At 36.9% G+C, this 25,016-nt stretch overlaps 1 protein-coding gene and 1 pseudogene across 7 annotated transcripts in view; one reads left to right on the top strand and one right to left on the bottom strand.

Annotated features, from left to right (window-relative positions):
• LOC122846989 (NACHT, LRR and PYD domains-containing protein 12-like) overlaps positions 1 to 25,016 on the bottom strand; it is a 626,610-nt gene that overhangs the window by 242,546 nt on the left and 359,048 nt on the right. The gene's annotated exons all lie outside the window — the stretch shown is intronic.
• On the top strand, positions 173 to 20,524 carry LOC122847058 (annotated as a pseudogene).

The raw sequence follows: 25,016 nt of genomic DNA, 5'->3' as shown, positions 1-25,016 counted from the left end.
TCTCCTTGTTACTTAAAACTTTCAGTTTAAACTCACCTGTTCAGTTGTGGTACCAGTCTGGTTCTACTCCGGTTCTGTTGAGTCTCTGTTTGTTGTTCAGATTTTCTTCTTCAACTGTTTGGATCATTTGAACAAACTGTAAGTTTTCTTTGTTTTCTACTTGAACTTTTTCTTCAGGAACTTTCCTGTTAGTTTCTTATTTTTCTCTCTGATGTTTGGAGAACAAAAATCTACTGACTAGAACTCAAAGTTTCATCTCTGCTGTTTGAAGGTTAATCTAAGGGATTATTAGATTACTGATAAACTGGAATCCAACAGCTCTTGATGAAGAGCTGATGTTCTTCTCTGAACAAACTGCTTCATGTTTTTATTTCCTGGAGTTAAATTCTAGTTTTCACCATTAAAGTTAAACAGTTTCAAAGTAAAATATTATTCTTAAAATGTGTTTAATTCAGTCAGATTATTAAATAGTTAATCTTTGATGGAGCTGGTAGTTCAATAAATGTGAACTAAAATACTTCCTGTTGTTCAGGTTGAATCAGTGAATGTAAATGTTGCTCCATGTCTCCATCTAGTGGACTGATAGTAGAAGTGCAGCAGCTGATGGCAGCTTCCTCTGCCTCTCTGCTGTCTGACTGCATTCACCTGACACTGATATGAAGCAGAGAAGAAGAGCCAATCAGAGGAGGAGCAGCTGATCTTTTTCCAGCTCTAATGATGTAAAGGATGATCAGAGTTGATGTGCAGATGAATGATGTGTGTTTCCTCTGCAGGTGAAGGTAGAAAGTGTGTGTGAGCTGATGTGAATTCAGCAGCATGGATCAGTGTGAGGACAGAGAGGAGGGAGTCCCTCCCTCTAAAACCACTCTGTGTGGGGAAGATGAGAGCCAGAGCAAAGGTCAGAGGTGAGGTCACCATCTCTAACTGTCCACAGCCCTTTTCACACAGCGTTCACTATATCAGGCCAGAACAGACGTGGTGATGAAGCTGCTGCTGCTCCTCTTTGCTGATTAAGTTTTAATCATCATGTTTCTGTCAGGATCCATCAGAGACTCAAACCAGAACCAGAACCAGAACCAGAACCAGAACCCAGCTGTGTGTCCTTTAAGAGTGACTGGTCAAAGGATGAGTTCATTGACTTTAAATCTCCTGGATCTCCACCATCAGAGAGGTGAGATGTTTCTAACTGCTGTAACTGTTCTGTTTATATCTGGTATTGATGTTTCTATGGTAACATTGTACCATAGAAACAGTAAAATCCAAATGGATCGTTGGATCTGCAATAGTGAATGAAACATTTTACTATTCTTTGAAATATCAAAGCTCAATCCATTTAAGCTCAACATGACAAAGTTATTCTATAATGTCGTTACATTTATGTTAAGGAGAGTGTCTTCCAGTCTTCTTTGGTGTACAAATCATTTTTAACAAATCATGTCATTCTTGGAAAAAAATTCAAAATTTAAAGAAGAATTGAGCAAAAAAGGTAAATAGTGATAATTTGTTTTGCTCTTTCATGATATCAGACAAGTTCTTCCAACTGGCTGGTAAACTTAGGATGGGTTCAACATCTGCTGCTGTTGCAGATATTATTAAAACATGAGTTAATTGGACCTTTTGGGGTTGAAAATGGACTCAAAATCACCTCCCAAACCTTCTGCCAGTTTCTAGAAAACACTTTCTAGTCAGCTGTAGTTTGAAGCAGTGGTAAGGAGAAAACCTCCATCTTTAAAGAAGATTATAATTTTAGGACAAAGCTCCATTGCATGTATCAAAGTATTCCACTATGTGGCTGGAGAGTAAAAACCTTAAAGATGAAGAACAATGAAGTGCACCCTTTCTCACCAGACCTAAACCCCTTTGAAAGATTTACTGTGCAGGAAAACAGTTCACATCTATGAACAGTATCTGGGAATCTGTGGTTGCTGCTGCACAACAAGTTGATCATAACAATTAGGCACAGTAGTAGTTTCCCAATAATCGCACCAACATAGATATTGTTGTCCTTAGAAAACTGAAAATTTCCCTTTTACTTTCTTAGATGTTCAAGTTTAAGAGGATATTAACATCTTGGATTGACTGAGAGTATTTGTTCAACAATAAGATTATTCCTCAGAACTAGAACTTGTGTAACAATTGTATATATTTTCCTAGAAAGCTTTGTTATTGCATTGGGAAAGTAATAAATTCCCAATTTCATTTCAAGGAATCATTTTGGGATATTTTAGTCAGTTTCAGTTTGATGCCTGAGGGTCTGGAAATAAGAGGGTTCATTTCTTTAAGAACCAAAAATAAAAATTTACTTGAATTATGGTTCACAAAAAGATGAGAGCCAGAGCAAAGGTCAGAGGTGAGGTCACCATCTCTAACTGTCCACAGCCCTTTTCACACAGCGTTCACTATATCAGGCCAGAACAGACGTGGTGATGAAGCTGCTGCTGCTCCTCTTTGCTGATTAAGTTTTAATCATCATGTTTCTGTCAGGATCCATCAGAGACTCAAACCAGAACCAGAACCAGAACCAGAACCCAGCTGTGTGTCCTTTAAGAGTGACTGGTCAAAGGAAGAGATCATTGAATTTAAATCTCCTGGATCTCCACCATCAGAGAGGTGAGATGTTTCTACCTGCTGTAACTGTTCTGTTTACTTCTGTTATTGTGACCATGTGATGATAAAAAGTTTTGTTTGATTCTGTTGTCATGGGAACATTCGAATGAATTTCAGGTTATTTTTTTGTTCATATTCATTACATCAATGACATTGATGTCTCCATGGTAACTGCAAAAATTAATTAAATAACTTGAGTATTAATCAGGTCTATTTAGATCCACAGTTTCTACCCAGAGCTTCAACATGTCCATCTAGTTTACAGAATTCCTAAAATTCGATCTGATGTTTCCCTGAGGTCAATTTAGCCATCATTCAGGTAGTAACACTGCCCCCTACTGGTCAGTTACTGACACCATATATAAGCAATTACTGCTGATGAATACTGTAAAAAAATGTACCTGAATAAACTCACTTTTAAACCAGGACACAATTCCATAAACTATTATGTTGACATGATCTTTGAATGACAAACATTTAATTGCATTTTATTCTGTTTTGCATTAAATTAATTTAAATTTAAAAATGAATGTATTTATTTATTTTGTACAATTTTAATATAAACACAAAAAGTTTAAATGAATTAATTTCATGATTAAAGTTACATCTCCGTGTTTCAAACATCATCCAATATGATGCATTATCTACCATTTCTACAGTTAAACTAAATATTATGTGGATCTGATTGAGCAGTGGGCTTCAGTGTCTCTAACGGACCATCTGGTTCTGAATGAAGCTCCATCTGAACTCCTGGTTCTTCTGCATGTCAGAACTCAACAATAAGATCACCAAACTATTCTCAGTCATTTCAAACCAACATGTTTTTCTCAGAAATAGATCTTTCTGCTGTTTAAACAAAGCTGGATATTATTCAGGAGCATCAATGATCAGGTCAGGAACATGTTAGAGGATTGGACCGGTTCTGATGGGAATTATGTAAAACATCAAGTTGATGATCTGTTTGGTTCTGTGGTGTATCACAGCTCTTTATTTTACAAACTGTCACAATAAAATTAATCTTTAAACCAGAACTCCACAGAAAGTTTTTAGAGGTTTTTATTTTTTTACCAGGTTCCATCAGAAGAAGAACCAGAACCAGCTGTGTGTCCTTTAAATGCAATGATTCAATGAATCATAATGTAATGATGCAGGCATGTGCAGAGGGGCAGGGGGCAAAGAGGGCATGAGCCTCTGCCCCTTTTATCCTTGATGCCCCTAGTGCCCTTTTTGAGTATTTTGTTTAAAAAAAATTGTTTTTTTAATTTTTAATCTGTATGTCAGAGGGCCTGTTTGTGCCCCTCAGTAATAATATTTAGCTAAATATAATAATTTAGTAAAAATAAACTAGTCTGGCTGCCCTCAGTCTAATAATGACTCTCAGAGCCTCCATGTTGTTCAGACACCGGGTCCATGGTGAGGAGGAGGGGGCGGATCTGTGTCGTCTAACTATCAAATTATGGACAAGAATCTTTTTTTAGACACTGGTTTGTGAATAAAAACGTAGGTCTGATGTTGACGTTAGAAAAACTGTTTCTATTTATATTTTCATAATTGTCCAATAGCGGGACAAAACCCGCCTCACCCCTAAACACAGAAATGCTTCAGCTGCAGAGAAAACTTTTGACTTTAACTTAATCATTCTGCTAAATGCCCGGTTTGCAACAGGCAGCTTGAGTCGGTCCACCGACAGATATAAAGAATATCTGTCTTTATATCAGACATCCTGATATAAGACACGGTACCGACTGTCACCGCGAGTCGCATCGCAGCTCAAAGCCGCAGTACCACCTGGTACCGGATGGTAACACCGCTCTGCTTCTCCATAACGTTTCTACCAGGCGGGTTAAAACCGCTGCTGACGGGATCTGGGCTGGAGGTTCACGGCTGTAAATACAAGTTATTGCAGAACCTCAAGTGTTAAAGGAACATTCAGAGCATTTAGAGTTCACCAAATAAATATCAGAGAAAATATTGTAGCAATAATTAGAACCACAGCAAAAAGCCAAACATGCCACAATGAAATGAATCAAAATGTCCCCAAAGCATCGGCGGACTGACAGGGATTCCAGGTAGATTCCAGGTAGATTCCAGGAAGATTCCAGGTAGATTCTAGAGATGTGCATCGCAGCAGCTGTTCATGCAGGGCCGGCCAAAGGTAATATGGGGCCTTAGACAGAATCCCCGTCCTACTAAGAACCTCAGCATCACTAACATGTTTAAATATCGATAAGGTGAATCTGTGAGAGGGAGACCAGGTTTATTGGCCAAGTTTAAAATCAATCACTGATTATTGGTTATTTGCTGTGATGTGTTTGTGAACAAACCCAATTCAAACACAAAGATTACACCATATTGTAGCCATGATATTCCAGTCTTATAATTCGAGGTCTCAGAGGTGCTAACATCAAACTATTATATAGAGTTAACCCCTTTGAGCTTTTTGGATCTATAAATCATTCTGCAGCCAGGTTGTTCTAGATATTATTAGGGCTTAATTAGTAAATTGGCAGCAAATTAGCTTATTTCCTAACTTTATAACCAGAGAATTTCTCTCCTCTAGTCTGTTTAACAGCTACAGTTTCAAATCAACTCAGCCCTCCAGGACTGTCAGCAACAGAAACAGCAACTTTATACCTGTTGGGGAAAATATATACAATATTTGCTTTGCATTTCCCCGCATGATGGCAGTGATATAGTAGGATCCAATTAGATTCTTGATTAATATGGGTTGTTGCTGTGTTGTTGTACGGTGTTTTTGTTCAATGTGCGCCCTTTTTAAATTTGAGCCCCTGCCCCTCCAAAGGTCTCTGCACGGCCCTGTAAAGATGGCAGACAATCAAATGAGATATTGTCATCGAGTCCGCAATATTTTAATTTAATAATTGTTACAAAGTAACGCAGTTAGCGATATCGCTACACAGCCGTTAGAAAAAGAGCACACAAAACATCCGTTCCATCACCGTTCTGGTGTTACTGGTCTAAATTTTTGTAATTAATATTCCTCCTAAATTCTTTGTATTATTTTTATGTGATGCTCTGTTTTTCTGCTCTAAGTAATTTTAATGTGAAATTCTTGGTGATTTCATGTGTGAATACTGCTGGATGAATATTTCCTGACTTCCTAATTGTTCCTGGTTCCTCCACAGAGTGGACCAGCAGAGCTCAGAGGTTCCCAGTGGTCTGTCTGCCCAGCAGCATCAAACACAGCTGGACTCCATATTTATGGTCTGTACATGTACAAGAACTACTTTTCCATGAGTTCTGTTCAAAGTCACCTTCATGCTGCACTTTGTAGACCAGATGACTGTCAGTCTGTCCAACATCCATCTGGTGTTTGGCTCCATTAGTTGGTTTCAAAGGAACCAACTAATTCCTTTGAAACGACAGGTTCTGGAAATTTCCTCTTAAAAGTTCAAGTACACGGCCGACGTGAGTTGAAAACTCATTCCCGTTGGCAAAAATAAACTAAAAGCAACGAACTGAAGAACAGCTTTTGAGAGGAAACAAACAGATGGGGGTGGACAGTTAGTGTCAGAGTGATTTCACTCTGATGTTCCCTTCATCTAATATTCTTTTACAGCTGCTGGAGGACAACATTGTCACTTTTGTGAAGAAAGAACTGAAGAAGGTCAAGAAAGTTCTGAGTCCAGATTATCCAGAATGTTCAGAGAGTCTGAGAAAAGATGATGAGATGTTGGAAGGTCATGATGAAGAACAGAGGAGGAGCAGCAGAGAGGCAGTGATGAAGATCACACTGAACTTCCTGAGGAGGATGAAGGAGGAAAATCTGGCTGACCAGCTGCAGACCAGTAAGAGCATTTCTCCAGAGAATTGAAATGATAGATAAAGCACACATTTGCTGAAGTGATGTAATCAAATCAAATTCAAAAGATGATTTTCTTTCATATCTGATTTTTGTTATTCTGTTAATTTAGGACATTTTGCTCCAGTTTGTCAACATCAACTTAAATCTGGTCTGAAGAAAAAGTTCCAGTCTGTGTTTGAGGGGATTGCTAAAGCAGGAAGTTCAACCCTTCTGAACCAGATCTACACAGAGCTCTACATCACAGAGGGAGGGACTGGAGAGGTCAATGATGAACATGAGGTCAGACAGATTGAAACAGCATCCAGGAAACCAGACAGACCAGAAACAACAGTCAGACAAGAAGACATCTTTAAAGTCCCACCTGGAAGAGATCAACCAATCAGAACAGTGATGACAAAGGGAGTGGCTGGCATTGGGAAAACAGTCTTAACACAGAAGTTCACTCTGGACTGGGCTGAAGACAAAGCCCACCAGAACATCCAGTTCATATTTCCATTCACCTTCAGAGAGCTGAATGTGCTGAAAGAGAAAAAGTTCAGTTTGGTGGAACTTGTTCATTATTTCTTTAGTGAAACCAAAGAAATCTGCAGTTTTGAACATTTCCAGGTTCTGTTCATCTTTGATGGCTTGGATGAGAGTCGACTTCCTCTGGACTTCCACAACAAGGAGATCCTGACTGATGCTACAGAGTCCACCTCAGTGGATGTTCTGCTGACAAACCTCATCAGAAACTGCTTCTCTGCTCTCCTCTGGATAACCACACGACCTGCAGCAGCCAGTCAGATCCCTCCTCATTGTGTTGGCATGGTAACAGAGGTCAGAGGGTTCAATGACCCACAGAAGGAGGAATACTTCAGGAAGAAATTCAGAGATGAGGACCAATCCAGCATCATCATCTCCCACATCAAGACATCTCAAAGTCTCCACATCATGTGTCACATCCCAGTCTTCTGCTGGATCACTGCTACAGTTCTGGAGGATGTGTTGGAGACCAGAGAGGAGGAGAGCTGCATGACTGAGATGTACATCCACTTCCTGGTGGTTCAGACCAAAGTGAAGAAGGTCAAGTATGATGGAGGAGCTGAAACAGATCCACACTGGAGTCCAGACAGCAGGACGATGATCAAGTCTCTGGGAAAACTGGCTTTTGATCAGCTGCAGAAAGGAAACCTGATCTTCTATGAATCAGACCTGACAGAGTGTGGCATCGATATCAGAGCAGCCTCAGTGTACTCAGGAGTGTTCACACAGATCTTTAAAGAGGAGAGAGGTCTGTACCAGGACAAGGTGTTCTGCTTTGTCCATCTGAGTGTTCAGGAGTTTCTGGCTGCTCTTCATGTTCATCTGACCTTCATCAAGTCTGGTGTTAACCTGATGGAAGAAACACAAACATATAAGAAGTTTGTATTTAATAGACCTAAAATAACTTCTCTCCATGAGAGAGCTGTTGACCAGGCCTTACAGAGTCCAAATGGACACCTGGACTTGTTCCTCCGCTTCCTCCTGGGACTTTCACTGCAGACCAATCAGAGACTCCTACAAGGTCTGCTGACACAGACAGGAAGTAGCTCACAGACCAATCAGGAACAGTTCAGTACATCGAGAAGAGTCAGTGAGAATGTGTCTGCAGAGAAAAGCATCAATCTGTTCCACTGTCTGAATGAACTGAATGATCGTTCTCTAGTGGAGGAGATCCAACAGTCTCTGAGTTCAGGAAGTCTCTCCACAGATAAAATGTCTCCTGCTCAGTGGTCAGCTCTGGGTTTCATCTTAGTGTCATCAGGAAAAGATCTGGATGTGTTTGACCTGAAGAAATACTCTGCTTCAGAGGAGGTTCTTCTGAGGCTGCTGCCAGTGGTTAAAGCCTCCGACAAAGCTCTGTAAGGACACAGATTGTTACTGTATTTATTTTGATAGATAGAAATCTAATGATGAAATGAACAAATATTCATTTCAGTTTATATATTGGTGCTGTCTCTTCAAAGTGTCCCACTCTGAGCACAAAAGAGTGAAGCAGAAAATTAACAAAATCCACTTGTTAAAAAGACAACAAAACACAGATTTATTTCATCTGCACAGATGGAGAACTCAGAAGAGATGTAACTAGACAAAGGAATCACCTCTCTATCTAAATACTGTTCATAAACAGACAGTGTGTAAAGACAATTCAAGAGCTATCAGATTTAACACAAACCCACAGAGAAATATCCTTCAGTTAAAACCAGTTTCACAGAACATCTCTGTCCATTAATAATTGGTCTGGTCTATAACATTTTTCAAAATTATTCACTTATCTTGTTGCTAGGCTTCAGAACTGACCAAATCAGAAAGCCAAAAGAGAAACAATAACTCTGTACAAACTGATTAAACATTGTAAGATAAATATTAAATAAACTTCAATAAACACTGTGAATAATTATTTGATTTCAAGAGAAACAGAATCTTCAACAGCTGGAAAGAATGTTGAATATCAAAGCAAAAATTCACTTTTATGTGAAAATAGAAATTGATTAATTTTATTTATTGAATGTTATAATTATCTTCCAATCTCTTGTTGCCTGTAGTTCTGTCATTTAAGGTTGGAGACCCAACAATAAAAGTATCAGTTCACACCAAACACATGAGCATGTATAAAATAAGATAGTCTCTTTGTCTAAGAAAACATTGTTGAATGAAAAAAATAAGTTTTCTAGAATTGTTTAATAAAATATTTTTCTCTGTCTCCTCAGACTGAGTGGCTGTAACCTCTCAGAGAGAAGCTGTGAAGCTCTGTCCTCAGTTCTCAGCTCCCAGTCCTCCAGTCTCAGAGAACTGGACCTGAGTAACAACAACAACCTGTGGGATTCAGGAGTGAAGCTTCTCTCTGCTGGACTGAAGAGTCCAAACTGCAACCTGGAAACTCTCAGGTAAAATGGTCTCAATCCTGGTGAAACCAGAGTTCTGTCCATTATCATCAGTTGGATTCAAAATCTTTTCAAAGAGAAATAATAATATCTCTGTGAGATGGGTAACCATGCTAAGTCTCGATAAACAAACATGGCTGGTTTTCCTTCACTGCAGCCTGAATGAAGAAGAGAGATTATTAGAAAGGTTGGGTTCAGGCTAACATTGATAATGTAGCTCTGGATACTTGACAGCAAACTGTCAAGTATCCAGAGCTACACTGGAAACTCTCAGGTAACTCTGGACTCATGATAAACTGCTGCATCTTAGGGGCAAAAAAGAAGCATAATTACAGATTCCAGCAGTTTCTTGGCTTTCTTATTTATTACACGTTACAAATCCATCCATCCAGCCAGTCAGTTCAGACTTTGGTTTCTACCTCAATGTTCTCATTTTCTCATCATGTGATGAATTGTGTGTCTGCAGCTTATCAGGCTGTTTGGTCTCAGAGGAAGGCTGTGCTTCTCTGGCCTCAGCTCTGACCTCCAACCCTCCCATCTGAAAGAGTTGGACCTGAGAATCATCCAGCTCAGGAGAAGCTGCTGTCTGACTGAAGGATCCACACTGGAGACTGGAAGCTCTCAGGTATGGAGGAACCTGCTGCAGGAGCAGGTCTGATAGAGGAGGAAGAGAGAAATGTCTTTAGTCAGTCTGTCTGGGAAACATTTAGATTGAAAAAGATTTGTGTTTGACAATTAAATGTTTAGTTTCAATGGGAATTATTAGTGAATGAAGAAAAAACTTGATATTCTGAACATTCTTTGTTCTTATGACAGTTGAATAATAAATAATTTCTGTTATTTTTATATATTGTGTAACTTTTCAAAGTACAGCCACAAGAAGTTTAGTTACTGAATGAATTAAAAACCATCTACTAAAAAAGACAAGTCAACAGCATTCCAAATATGCCCATGGGAACCAAGAGGTTGGAGAGAAAATCAGTTTGAAACTGTTTCCTATCAGAGTTCAGTTTGTGTTCACAAACCAACATCATGGGCTCTTTCACTGATGGATCTACTGAGAAAATAAGAATTGATGTCTGGTGGACAGGAAGTTAGACTGTTCAGATAAATTACATTAACAGATATTATTGGCAAGAGATATTCTATAAATTATAGATTCTAGAAATGGAAATGTTTCAGTAAAGAAGAGATGAATAACATGTTAAAATAATCATCTATATTCAGATAAATTTATTAAATATATATAATAAACACTGTGAAATTACTGTTATCAAAAACAGAATCTTCAACAGCTAAAAGAATGTTGAATATCAAAATAAACCTTTATTTGAAAATAGAAACTGGATTTTATTTTTTTGGGTAATATTTTTTTTTATTTTTATTTGAAGTTCAAGAACAGTAGAAAGAATAATAAATCACACAAACACATAAGCATGTACAAAATAAGATAGTCCCTTCTTTGTCTAAGAAAAAACATTGTTGAATGGAAAAAAAAAGTTTTTTAGAATTATTTAATAACAGATTTTTCTCTCTGTCTCCTCAGACTGAGTTACTGTAACCTCTCAAAGAGAAGCTGTGAAGCTCTGTCCTCAGTTCTCAGCTCCCAGTCCTCCAGTCTCAGAGAACTGGACCTGAGTAACAACAACCTGCAGGATTCAGGAGTGAAGCTTCTGCTGGACTGAAGAGTCCAAACTGCAACCTGGAAACTCTCAGGTAACTCTCCTGGTGAAACCAGATTTCTGCCATTACATCAGTTGATGCAAAAAATAAAGAGTAAAATAATAATAGATGTTTCTAGATTAACCATGCATCCATCCATCAACAGACTTGGTTTCTTTATTTCTCATCATCATATGAAAGGTTGGGTTCAGGCTACATTGTTTGGTCTCTGGATACTGACAGATTGCTCCTGGTGCACACAAGGAGCACTCCAGATCTCCATCCAGAGTTGTTAGACTCAATCCATGCTTGTGACTGACTGAAGGATCCACACTGGAGACTGGAAGCTCTCAGGTATGGAGGAACCTGCTGCAGGAGCAGAGAAGGTCTGATAGAGGAGGAAGAGGGAGAAATGTCTTTAGTCAGTCTGCTGGGAAACATTTAGTTTGAAGATAAATATTTAGATTGATAATTAATTATCTAGTTCACAACCATGGCATTTATAAATTAATGGATAAAATTTTTACCTTATTTAGTCTCTTATGACAAGCTAAATAGCTGAACTTATTTCTGTTAATTTTCTTTGTTTAACTTTGTAAACAGTTACTTAAATTAATTTAAGTATATCAGTAGAAAGAATAATAAATAATTAGAAATTAAAGAAGAGATAACTATTATGAACGTTAGATTAGGATCAGTTTGAGCCCCACACTGTAAAATGTAATAAGTTCACTTTACTTTAAAAAAGTTAGGAAACCGATTGCCTCAAAATGTCCAAGTAAAGTAGCTAATTCATTTTAAGGTGTTATTGCTATAAATAACTATGTTTAGACCACTCAGATAAAGGCAGTAAACTTGAGTGCCGTTAACTCAAAATCATTAGTAAAGTTGACTATAAAATATCAATTATGAATACTTCAAATTGTGAGTTATGTCAATTAAGCAGTACTCATAAAAATAAGTTATACTTACATGTTTAAGAGTTCACATTACTTGCAAAATATCAGGAAACCAATTGCCTTGATATGTTCAAGTAAGATGAACCAAAAGTGTTAAGTTATTGGAACGAAGAGCCAACAGACAACAGTTTGAATGGAAAACAATGTTTAATAATTAAACAAGTTTACCTTAAATACAAGGTTCTCAAGTGTGGTTACATACACACTAACCTGGAAACAAAGTTTTCCAAATACTTCTTTTAGGGGAAAAAATGACATGACTTTTTTTCTAGGGTAGCCTTCAATCTAATATTGAATCCTTCAAATGGCCCTCAGTCTTTAAAACTTTGAGAATCCCTGCTTAAATGTCTTTGTTGACTGGTGTGAAACAAAAACTCAATTCTCAATACTAGAGCCCAACATTTATCATAACATTGATAAAGTAAATAGTGAAGTAGTGAAGTGAAGTAATGTTTCTCCTCATTAACATAAAACCATTTAGTAGTCTGCAAATGCAATGATGCTCTCTCCAACAAAAAAAGAATCAAACAAGAAATAAAAATCACTTTTCCAATAAGGGTAAAGGTATCAACGTTGATCCATAATGTCACATCACATTCACTCATTGCATCAGAAGATTTTTGAGTGATTGTATTTTGGTTTTAGGGATTTATGTCCAAGTGAGAGAAGCACCCTTTGGATGAAGTCAAAGGTGTACTTCAGTTGTTGAGGGTACTCCAAATTCAGAGTATAAATAAGTCCAAAGAGCACATGGCATGTGGAAGATTCCCAAGATCATTCATGACAAGACTTCCTTCCAAAATGATGGCAGTACTTGAAGACTGGAGGTGCAGTGAGTCAGTGGAGGCCTGCCTGTCCTCAGGAATGATGGTCAGGATCCCAATGGGGGTGTGAGACACGTCTGGGTCTTCGCAGTCCTAACAACAATAAACACCACAATTACATATCAACATAACACTTCTTCATCATGGCTGCTTCTCCTACAGTTTACAGCTGTCCCACCTATGGCAGTCTACTCATCATAAGCCTTCTATAACAGTACAGCGGCTTTTTTAACCCACCAACATCTTTATCCTTATCCCTTTTCCTTTGTTTGCTTTTTTGCTCTGCCGCTCCATCTTGTTGCCACTAAATAAACATGATATTTTCGACTAACGTTAGTCCCAGGCATCGCTAAATCATTACACATAAAGTTAACCTCAAAACCTGGACTTACGGATGAATTATACGGCCGAGATAACGAATATAAGTTTGCTAAAAAACAGTGGGACTTACCGTGACAAAACTTAGCTGCAGCAACCGGTTGTTGACAGTTTACGCTTTCAAACACGCCACTCGTCAGTGTCCAATGCGCATGTGCTCAACGAGAGCCGAATGATGCCGAGTTTTTTGCTGGTTATGCAGATGCGTTTTGCTCACTCATAACTCCAAGTTCGGGTTACTTGCTGCTGATGAGTTTGATTACTTGCCTCAGTAGAAAGTTGTCTTTGCTAAGTTTAAGTTAGTATAGTCAACAGAGTAAACTGGAATGAGTTCAGGTCACTTTTCTTTTTGAGTAAGATATACTATTACATTTTACAGTGCATGTGTTTAGCAACCCTTAGTGTTCATGTTGGTGGGGTGTTTCAGAAGTCTTTAATTTAAATACTGCGTTAAATTTACCAATATTTAATGTTTGGCTAGAACTTGTTTTTGGATTGTTTTAGGAGCAAATTTGTTTCTTTTGTTTCTATTTTTTCCTACATTAGTTTTGTCCTAATTTTTTTTCTAAAACAAAAAAGAGTTTTTTATACAATCGTTTTATTGAGCCATTTGATTCTTGTTCAAAAAATAGTTTTTATCAGTTGCTGCTCAGTTTTCCATCTCTGTATCCAACAGTTAAAAAATGTAAAGATGAAATTCCAGATTCTCTCTGCTTTGATTCAAGCTGCTGTTTTCCCTCAAACCAGCTCTGATGTTGATCCTCAAACTAAACCTGATGCTGTTCTTCAGTCCAGCCTTGATTCTCAGGCTTCATTGGACTCTTTCTGTTAAAACTGACATGGGATTAATTTAGTTCATAGAGGAATTTAATATTTCTCTTGCCAGCCTCCTTGTTGCCTTTAGTTCAGTCCTTCATGGCTGGAGGCCCATCAATAGACTGAACCAGTTCACAACAAAAGGCAACATAATTATATATAAAACTGTCCCTTAAATCAGTAAAGAGGAACATTGTTGACTGGAATAAAAGATAAACATTTTGAATAATTGTTTAATAACAGATTTTTCTCTCTGTCTCCTCAGACTGAGTGGCTGTAACCTCTCATGGAGAAGCTGTGAAGCTCTGTCCTCAGTTCTCAGCTCCCAGTCCTCCAGTCTCAGAGAACTGGACCTGAGTAACAACAACCTGCAGGATTCAGGAGTGAAGCTTCTCTCTGCTGGACTGAAGAGTCCAAACTGCAACCTGGAAACTCTCAGGTAAAATGTTCTCAATCCTGGTGAAACCAGATTTCAGTCCATTATATTCTATCAGTCATGATGCAAATATTTTTTCAATAGTAGAGTAAAATAATAATAGATGTCTTTCTGTGAGATGGGTAATCATGCTAAGTCTCGACACACAAACACGGCTGGTTTTTCTTTATTGTGGCCTGAATGAACCAAGAAGAGAGATATTTAGAAAGGTTGGGTTCAGGCTAACATTGATATTGTAGCTCTGGATACTTGACAGATTGCTGCCTGGTGCACACAAGGAGCACTATTGCAGATCCTTCCATCCAGCATTTGTTAGATTTCCTAATCCATTGTTCATGTGACTGATGTTTATTTTTATTACCTACTGAACTGGAAGCTCTCAGGTATGGAGGAACCTGCTGCAGGAGCAGAGAAGGTCTGATAGAGGAGGAAGAGGGAGAAATGTCTTTAGTCAGTCTGCTGGGAAACATTTAGTTTGAAGATAAATATTTAGTTTGATAATTAATTATCTAGTTCACAACCATGGCATTTATAAATTAATGGATAAAATTTTAACCTGATTTAGTCTCTTATGACAAGCTAAATAGCTGAACTTATTTCTGTTAATTTTCTTTGTTTAACTTTGCAAACAGTTACTTAAATTAATTTAAGTATATCAGTAGAAAGAATAATAAATAATTAGAAATTAAAGAAGAGATAACTATTATGAACGTTAGATTAGGATCAGTTTGAGCCCCACACTGTAAAATGTAATAATTTCACTTTACTTAAAAAAAGTTAGGAAACCGATTGTCTCAAAATGTCCAAGTAAAGTAGCTAATTCATTTTAAGGTGTTATTGCTAAAAATAACTATGTTTAGATCACTCAGATAAAGGCAGTAAACTTGAGTGCCGTTAACTCAAAATCATTAGTAAAGTTGACTATAAAATGTCAATTATGACTACTTCAAATTGTGAGTTATGTCAATTAAGCAGTACTCATAAAAATAAGTTATACTTACATGTTTAAGAGTTCACATTACTTGCAAAATATCAGGAAACCAATTGCCTTGATATGTTCAAGTAAGATGAACCAAAAGTGTTAAGTTATTGGAACGAAGAGCCAACAGACAACAGTTTGAATGGAAAAAAATGTTTAATAATTAAACAAGTTTACCTTAAACACAAGGTTCTCAAGTGTGGTTACATACACACTAACCTGGAAACAAAGTTTTCCATAGACTTTTTAAGGAAAAAATGACATGACTTTTTTCTAGGGTAGCCTTCAATCTAATATTGAATCCTTCAAATGGCCCTCAGTCTTTAAAACTTTGAGCCTCCCTGCTTAAATGTCTTTGTTGACTGGTGTGAAACAAAAACTCCATTCTCAATACTAGAGCCCAACATTTATCATAACCTTGATAAAGTAAATAGTGAAGTAGTGAAGTGAAGTAATGTTTCTCCTCATTAACATAAAACCATTTAGTAGTCTGCAAATGCAATGATGCTCTTCCAACAAAAAGAATCAAACAAGAAATAAAAATCACTTTTCCAATAAGGGTAAAGGTATCAACGTTGATCCATAATGTCACATCACATTCACTCATTGCATCAGAAGTTTTTTGAGTGATTGTATTTTTGGTTTTAGGATTTATGTCCAAGAGAGAAGCACCCTTTGGATGAAGTCAAAGGTGTACTTCAGTTGTTGAGGGTACTCCAAATTCAGAGTATAAATAAGTCCAAAGAGCAAGCACATGGCATGTGGAAGATTCCCAAGATCATTCATGACAAGACTTCCTTCCAAAATGATGGCAGTACTTGAAGACTGGAGGTGCAGTGAGTCAGTGGAGGCCTGCCTGTCCTCAGGAATGATGGTCAGGATCCCAATGGGGGTGTGAGACACCTGGGTCTTCGTTAACAACAATAGAAGCGACACCACAATTACATATCAACATAACACTTCTTCATAATGGCTGCTTCTCCTACAGTTTACAGCTGTCCCACCTATGGCAGTCTACTCATCATAAGCCTTCTATAACAGTACAGCGGCTTTTTTAACCCGCCAAAATCTTTATCCTTATCCCTTTTCCTTTGTTTGTTTTATTACAGCTTTTTTGCTCTGCCGCTCCATCTTGTTGCCACAACATAAACATGATATGTTCGACTAACGTTAGTCCCAGGCATCGCTAAATCATTACACATAAAGTTAACCTCAAAACCTGGACTTACGGATGAATTATACGGCCGAGATAACGAATATAAGTTTGCTAAAATCAGTGGGACTTACGTGATAAACTTAGCTGCAGCAACCTGCCTTATTGTTGACAGTTCTTCTTTCAAACACGTCGTCACTGCCAGTGTCCAATGCGCATGTGCGTCAACGATAATGATGCCGAAGTTTTTTGCTGGTTATGCAGATGCGTTTTGCTCACTCATAACTCCAAGTTCGGGTTACTTGCTGCTGATGAGTTTGATTACTTGCCTCAGTAGAAAGTTGTCTTTGCTAAGTTTAAGTTAGTATAGTCAACAGAGTAAGCTGGAATGAGTTCAGGTCACTTTTCTTTTTGAGTAAGATATACTATTACATTTTACAGTGCATGTGTTTAGCAACCCTTAGTGTTCATGTTGATGGGGTGTTTCAGAAGTCTTTAATTTAAATACTGCGTTAAATTTACCAATATTTAATGTTTGGCTAGAACTTGTTTTTGGATTGTTTTAGGAGCAAATTTGTTTCTATTTGTTTCTTTTGTTTCTATTTTTTCCTACATTAGTTTTGTCCTAATTTTTTTTCTAAAACAAAAAAGAGTTTTTTATACAATCGTTTTATTGAGCAATTTGATTCTTGTTCAAAAAATAGTTTTTATCAGTTGCTGCTCAGTTTTCCATCTCTGTATCCAACAGTTAATAAATGTAAAGATGAAATTCCAGATTCTCTCTGCTTTGATTCAAGCTGCTGTTTTCCCTCAAACCAGCTCTGATGTTGATCCTCAAACTAAACCTGATGCTGTTCTTCAGTCCAGCCTTGATTCTCAGGCTTCATTGGACTCTTTCTGTTAAAACTGACATGGGATTAATTTAGTTCATAGAGGAATTTAATATTTCTCTTGCCAGCCTCCTTGTTACCTTTAATTCAGTCCTTCAAAGAGGATCAATGACTGAAAGTTCAAAAACATAATTTATGCTGTTAAATCAGTAAAGAGACATTGACTGGAAAAATACATTTGAAGAATTGTTTAATAACAGATTTTCTCTCTGTCTCTCAGACTGATTTTTAATCTCAGAGAGAAGCTGAAGTTTGTCCTGTTCTCAGCTAGTCCTGTCTGAGAACTGGACCTGAGGAACAACAACCTGCAGGATTCATGAAGCTTTCTCTGCTGGACTGAAAGTCAAACTGCAACCTGAAACTTCAGATAAATGTTCTCCATCCTGGTGAAACCAGATTTCTGTTATTTCCTGCTTCAAAATGATGTAATAATTATTTATTATAATAATAGATGTCATGTGACATGTTAACATACTAAATCTAAACATTAATGACAAATTTTATCTCCACTGAAAGAACCAAAAAAGTTTAATTAATAAAAGTGGAGTCAGGCTTGACTTTATTAGTGTAATCTACATATTTAGATTGCTGCATCTAGTTGAAAAAGGATCATTATTCAGATCTTTAACCAGCAGTTTTAGACTTTCTAAACCATCATAAAGAAATGTTGATTTCAATACCTATAAAAGAAATAAAGTTTTATTAATATTTCCTTATTATTAACAGTTTAAGCACCAGTTTCTTGTGTGTTTTCAGTGAAAATTGTCAGACTTTGGTTCATCATGTTCTCATTTCTCATCATGTGATGAATTATTTTGTCTGCAGCTTATCAGGCTGTTTGGTCTCAGAGGAAGGCTGTGTTCTCTGGCCTCAGCTCTGACCTCCAACCCCTCCATCTGAAAGTTGGACCTGGCTACAATCATCCAGGAGACTCAGGAGTGAAGCTGCTGTGGGCTGGACTGAAGGATCCACACTGGAGACTGGGTTTCAGGTATGAGGAATGCTGCAGGAGCAGAGAGGTCTGATAGAGGAAGAGGGAGAAATGTCTTTTCAGTCTGTAGATTTTAGTTTGAAGATAAATAGTTAGTCTGATAATTAAATATCTAGTTTCAACCATAACATTTATAAATGAATGAATAAAATTCTGAATCTGATTTTTGTCTCTTATGTTTAATAACTCTGTATCTCTAATATTGACTGTGTAACTTTTCAAAGCAGCATTACCACTGCAGTTCAAATGTTCTTCTTCCTGTCTCATTGTAAATGTGTCACATGTTGTTGTTGTGAAAGTGCTGAAAGAGACTGATGGTCTGATCCTCCTTTCAGGGTGGAGCCTGCTGGAGTCCAATTCTTGACACCAGGTCTGAGGAAGTGTAAGTGTGTTTTTCATCTGATTCATGACAACAAAGCAGCTCACATTCAACCATCTTCAAACTGTCACATCACTCATTCAGGAGTCATCATCAAAGTGTCAATAAATGATCAATAACTGCAGCTGGATTGTGTTTGTTCTCTCCATCAGATTCCTGTCAACTCACCATCGACACAAACACAGTGAACAGAAAACTGAATCTGTCTGAAGACAACAGGAAGGTGACATTAGTGAAGGAGCTTCAGTCATATCCTGATCATCCAGACAGATTTGATTACTGGCCTGAGCTGCTGTGTAGAACTGGTCTGACTGGTCGCTGTTACTGGGAGGTCGAGTGGAGAGGATATGTTTATATATCAGTGAGTTACAGAAGAATCAGCAGGAAAGGAGACAGTTTAGACTGTGTGTTTGGATGTAATGATCATTCCTGGAGTCTGAGATGCTCTGATGTTAATGGTTACTATGTCAGTCACAATAACAGAGTAACTCTTCTCTCCTCCTCCTCTGTCTCTAACAGAGTATCAGTGTATGTGGACTGTCCTGCTGGCATTCTGTCCTTCTACAGAGTTTCCTCTGACTCACTGATCCTCCTCCACACCTTCAACACCAAATTCACTGAACCTCTGATTCCTGGATTTGGGTTCTGGTGGTTCAGTTCTGGTTCCTCTTCAGTGTTTCTGTGCTGATTTGAGTCTAAAGATTTTAAATATTTTCTTCCTGTCAGAGAAACTCTCTCACTGTTGAACAGATAGTTCAGTCTCTAAATGTGTTTTCATTGATCCAAACTGTTTCTTGGTGAAACTCTGACACATGATTCCTTAGAAATTGATTCTTCATTCTGTCTTTAAAGGTGGAAACTGGGATTATTCCAGGATCTGTATGTTGTTATTCTGTTTCCAGTTAAATATTATTTTAATTTAATGCCATTTTTCTCAATCACTGAACATTTTCTGTTACTTTCAGCTCCTATTTGTCTTAAATACGTCTTGGATTGAAATGTTAAATGTTCTATTTGTATATTTGCTGCAGTTATTCTTCATGTATTTAGTGAATAATAAACACAGACTTAATTAATAGTAGAACCTGCATTAGCTGCTCAGCTGCAGCCTGCAGTCAGCAGCAGATAAAATTAGATTCAGTTTTGTTATCAGATTTAAATGTAAAATATAGCAGAGATGCAGCGATCAGACCTTTTCTGTCCAACACTGATCTCCAGTTTTCATTCTGCTCTGATCTTCCAGTTCCTGGGATTTTTATCCAAAGAGAAAAATGTTCTGCAGGTTCTGAGTTTCAGGTAGAAGTTCTGAATGAAACAGAAAATATTAAGATTTTATCCACTTTATTATTCAAAGCATCATCATTAGACTTTCATCAACTGGTTTCAAGATGGGAATGTTTTACTGTAAATAAGGTATTTATGAAAGTCGGAGTTGAGATTTAAAAAATCTCTTATTGACATTTAAACAGGAACAGAATGAACAGCAAATGAATCAAATGCAGAAGAAAATGTGTCAAAACGGAGTCCAGTTTGGGATGAGAGACTTTTTGTGGTTCTGGTTCAACATATAAAAACTGGATCAGATGGTTGATGGAGCAGCATCAACGTCTGAACCAGAAATGGCTGATAAAAAAGGTGAGGATGTGACGATGACAGAAGAATGGAGGCAAAACAGAAAAATAAGAACCGATGATTTTGAATGCTGCCGACGTTTAATAACGTGAAAAAACTACAAGTTTTATATTAATTCAAAATGTATTTAATACTTTTTACACAAAATGAAAGTACAAATTTAATGTGTTTCTTTTTCTAAATTCAATATATGAAATATTTATTCCTTCATTTTATAAAAAGATGTTTAGCTCTCTTTATACAAGAGAAAACTATTTTTAATAAAGTTGCTGCTTATCAGTTAAAAGTTATTGATTCCTAAAACCAATCATCTTTAGATTAATTCAATCAAACTTGTTTAGCAGTTTTATGTACTATAAAAATTGATAATAAATTAATGGTTTTCACTACTGTTATTGCACCACATCCCCACCCCCCACCCCCCCTTCTCTCTCTACTCACTCACTCTCTACTTCCTCTTCTGAGAGGGGAGATGTGGTACCAGCTCTCCATCTAACGGGTTAATCGAGTTTCCTAAATCTGCTGGGATTCACCCTGTCCAGAACTGAAGTAAACTCTGTTTAAACATCGAGAAACGATTCGCCTGGTTTCTGACGACCTCCATCCAGGTGTCCCACCCTTCTTCCCCCTGTGAATTAGCCAGACTGATCAACCTGCAGCCAACTAGTTTCACAGAGCACACCTGTTAACGGTCGCTCGTTCTCTTTTATTACAACTTGCTCTTGTTACTGAACCAGGTTGGTTTTATTGACTCGGCAATTCCCAAGGATGATGTTTTAAATTTGGGCTATCAGGAACCAATAAACATTTTCCACCTCTTCCTCTCCAGAATCGAACATCAGAGCTATTTTACAACCATCAAAGAACTTTAAGGTGACTCATTAATTGAATGTCCACAACATCTTTTAGATTTTCTTTATGCTAAATATTTTATTAGTAAGGCATTTTTGCAAGGGTCAGTACAGCTTAATTCAGTAGCAGAAATAATCAAATAAGTAAAATCAATCATCTAGTCTATCTTTCCCTAATGCTGACACTGAGAACTAAAAAGGGAACCTTTGAGAGAGACGGACGGAGTTTGGCTTTTCGAACCCCAGACCTGGCCTGATGATGAAGGAGGTGTTGCAGCAGGAGGAGGATGTTGGTCGACGAAGGCAGGGATCTCTGTAGGCCTGATGAGCTTTCTTCTCCTCATGGATGGTGAGGTCACACAGGACCTGGTGCTGGCAGAAAGGAAGGCATCAGTTCTTCTTCTTTGTCTTTGTTCTTTGTCTTTGTCTTTGTCTTTGCCTTTACCTTGGTCTTCATCTTTGTCTTTGGGGTCTGAACCCAGCTGATCTTGCGGGGCAGACGGGTTGGTCCCCATGAACAAGACAGTCTTCGGCTCTGTGGCCCCGGCTCTTCTTCAGCTGCAGAGTTCTTTGTCCATCTCGATCTTGACTCGAAGCTGCCTGGAGGATCCAACCAAAGTTTCCTCTTCTGCACCCACCTTTTATAGGGTTCATCCACCCTTTTGGTTCATTTGCATTGGCTAGCACTGTTGCTGTTTGTTTCATTGGCTGCCTGCTTGGACAGATGATCTCATCTCCATCACTGTCTTAGAGACATTGTGTCCAGATGTCTGTGCTAATGTCTCAGGTTGCTCAACAACCTGTTTCTAAATAAGGCGTTGACCATCTCTGCTCTCCTGTTAGTTCTCCTTTTCCCCTTAACCTTTCACCTACCATCCACCTCCAACACATCAGTGATCTTTAATTGCAGTTACACCTTTTACCCCATTTCAAGTTCAGAGTAAAAATCACATTTATAACTTCTTTTACTTCTCTGATTTATCATTCATTTATAATGTTATGATAACCATAATTTATCAGTTACTCTTATTATAATCTTAATGTGAGTTATTACAAATGTTTTCTGTAAAGAAACCAAGAATAATCCATGATTCTTATTATTTGATATCAGTTACAGTTACTTGTTTTACTTGTAAGAGTTCCCACTACTGCAAGTGTAAGTATTATTACAAGCAAACCAATATTAATATAAGTATTTTACTTTGAATCTTATCCAATTACTCACAATGTTTAGATTTCTTTCTTTAAAACTTTCATGCTTTGAGATAAGTAATAGTCTGAACTATTTTTATAAATCTGCAGGCTGGAAACTTACTTCCTCTTTTTCCAGGAAACCTGCTCTTCCTGTTTCATGACTCTCTCTGTCTTGACTATGATTTCTTATGATTAAATAGAAAAAAGTAGAATTAAAGCAAAGTTTGCAGCAGACAAAAACAACACACACAACCAAATTAATTTTATTGACATTTAAGTCTAGTGTTGGGTCTAGATTTCACTTGAGTGATTAATTTTAAAGAAAACTTTATTTATTGTTACTGTTAAACTAAAATCTCCAGCATGGGGAAGTGGGATGATCTCGGATTTTCTTGACACTACTTATACCCAGTAATCATTCTAATAAATAAATTCTAAAGACACTCTTCTCTTATTGTGTAATTCCTCTAAAATAAGAGTTTTGTGTGTTAAATTAGCAAATTAAATTCAGTTTTTTGATTTTCTGAGGAAAAACAGCAGCTTTACAAAATATTTAAAATTCAGTCAGACTGAATGGAAATCATCTATAAATATTTATTTTCTAGACTGGAAACAGATTTAGGGGGATTCGGGTTTGGACTTTGACTAGGCCATTCCAATCCATGACTATGTTTTGGTCAAAAACAAACTTTTTGTCACACAGGCAAAATCGTCAAGATAAAAGCAAAATGTTTCTTCCTTCTTAACTATGAACTAATCCACATTACCTTAATTTTAAAAAATGAAAAAAATAAAAATAAGATTCGGCCAATTGTGTACAACAAAAACAGAATTTAGTTTGCTTTTTCTGGCTCTTCCTCATCAATCATTCAAATGTTTTTACACAACAGAAAAACATTCATCATGTTTCAAATCAGATATTTACATTTTATAAATTTGCTTACATGTGACAATACATTTAAATTCTGTTTTTTAGATTAAAATAGTCAAACTAAATGAGAAATTTAATCCTTGTTTAGAGAGAAAACTCACTGAATTAACAAAATCTTAAGATTCTGCTTAAATAACAAAATCAAAAGTAATTTTTAATATATAAACTTTAACCCAAGAAAAGCAAAAATATGAATATGAAAGATTTAATAATAAAAGACTGAAATAAAGGACTAAAATGTTTCAGTTCTAGTCTTAGAAAATGCTTCCTGTTTTTATCAAAGTTTAATAAATGAATCAAAAGCATTTTGGGGTCCAGAAAAATTAATTTAAATTTGAGTAAAAATCACAGGATGGATATGAAATTTAATTTTTCTTTTGAAAGATTATAAATTGTCTGATAATTTTGTTTTATCTGCATCAACTGTGTGAAGGGAGACATTACAAATATAAAGCATTTTGTAATCATCTAACAATCATTATTCCCTTCAGCTTTTATTACAAAACTGCAGAAATTTTATCTGAGAAACATCAAATCATCCGGGACTTTTTGGCAAAAAATAAATAAAATTTTTCTTCTAAGAATTAAATAATAAAACAATTAAATCAAGCTAGAACCTCAGTTTAGGTGTTAAAATGCTTCATCTCCTCGTGTTTTAAATCTCTGTTATTTTTCCACATTTTTTTCCTGCTATCTGGTTTTAATGACTTTTGCAAAACGTTTCAGGAAGCGGAACGGAGCAGAAAGCTGATTGAAGTAGAAGCATCGTGGAGCCGGCGCGGTGGCGAATAAAAAGAAAAACCCAATAAAAGCCACCAAGAAAAGCGCGTTTCCTCTAATGAAACTTTAACGGTTTATTTACAGCCTGGCTTCTGTCTGAAGTCAGAGGCAGCGCAGCGAAACAGCAGATTAACTGTTAAATCCACAAACATTTTCGTTTTCTTTCATTCTGTCCTCTGCAAAGTAGAAATATTTCCATGTAAATGGAAATTTATATGTTTGTTTTCTGATGTAATAAACCCCGCTGGCTTTATTTTCTTCAGTTTGTTTCACCACTGCCATGTACTTAACGCTGCTACTATCGAGAAAGAAATAACGTAATGTGACGTCATCATGTAGAAATCCTTTTACTCCAACAAAATAATTTTCATGTTTGAGAAACTGCTCTGATATTTTTAACAGAATACATATTTATTACGGTTTTTTGTAACAAAAACGTTCATCCTGTGTTTAATGGACTACAGCGCAAGGTATTCTGGGTAAATTAAACCAAAACAAACAACAAACTCTACCGCTAGCAGGAGGATTGTATGGCAGCCTATTAGAGCCGAAAACAACTCAGATATTCTGACAAAGACATTTCTGAGCTTGGAAAGTCAAAAATTTGCTGGAAAAAACAAAAAATATTGGGATGAATTACAGAAATTTTCTGGAGAAACCTATTTTTTGTGTGTCAAAAGTCCAAAAGTTTTTTTCTAAAATCATTTTACTGAGACTGAGCTCAATATTTCTGAATTCATTCAATCAAATTGTCAACTTTTGAAAATCAGATGTCTTTTTGTTTTTTAAAGGAGGAGTGAATTGGTAGAAACCTATTCCTTTTTA

This window comes from Gambusia affinis, linkage group LG17, assembly GCF_019740435.1.
Source record: "Gambusia affinis linkage group LG17, SWU_Gaff_1.0, whole genome shotgun sequence".
NCBI classification, from domain to species: domain Eukaryota; kingdom Metazoa; phylum Chordata; class Actinopteri; order Cyprinodontiformes; family Poeciliidae; genus Gambusia; species Gambusia affinis.
Note: the sequence above shows the minus strand (reverse complement) of the source record. Positions and strands in the feature narration are given on the sequence as shown.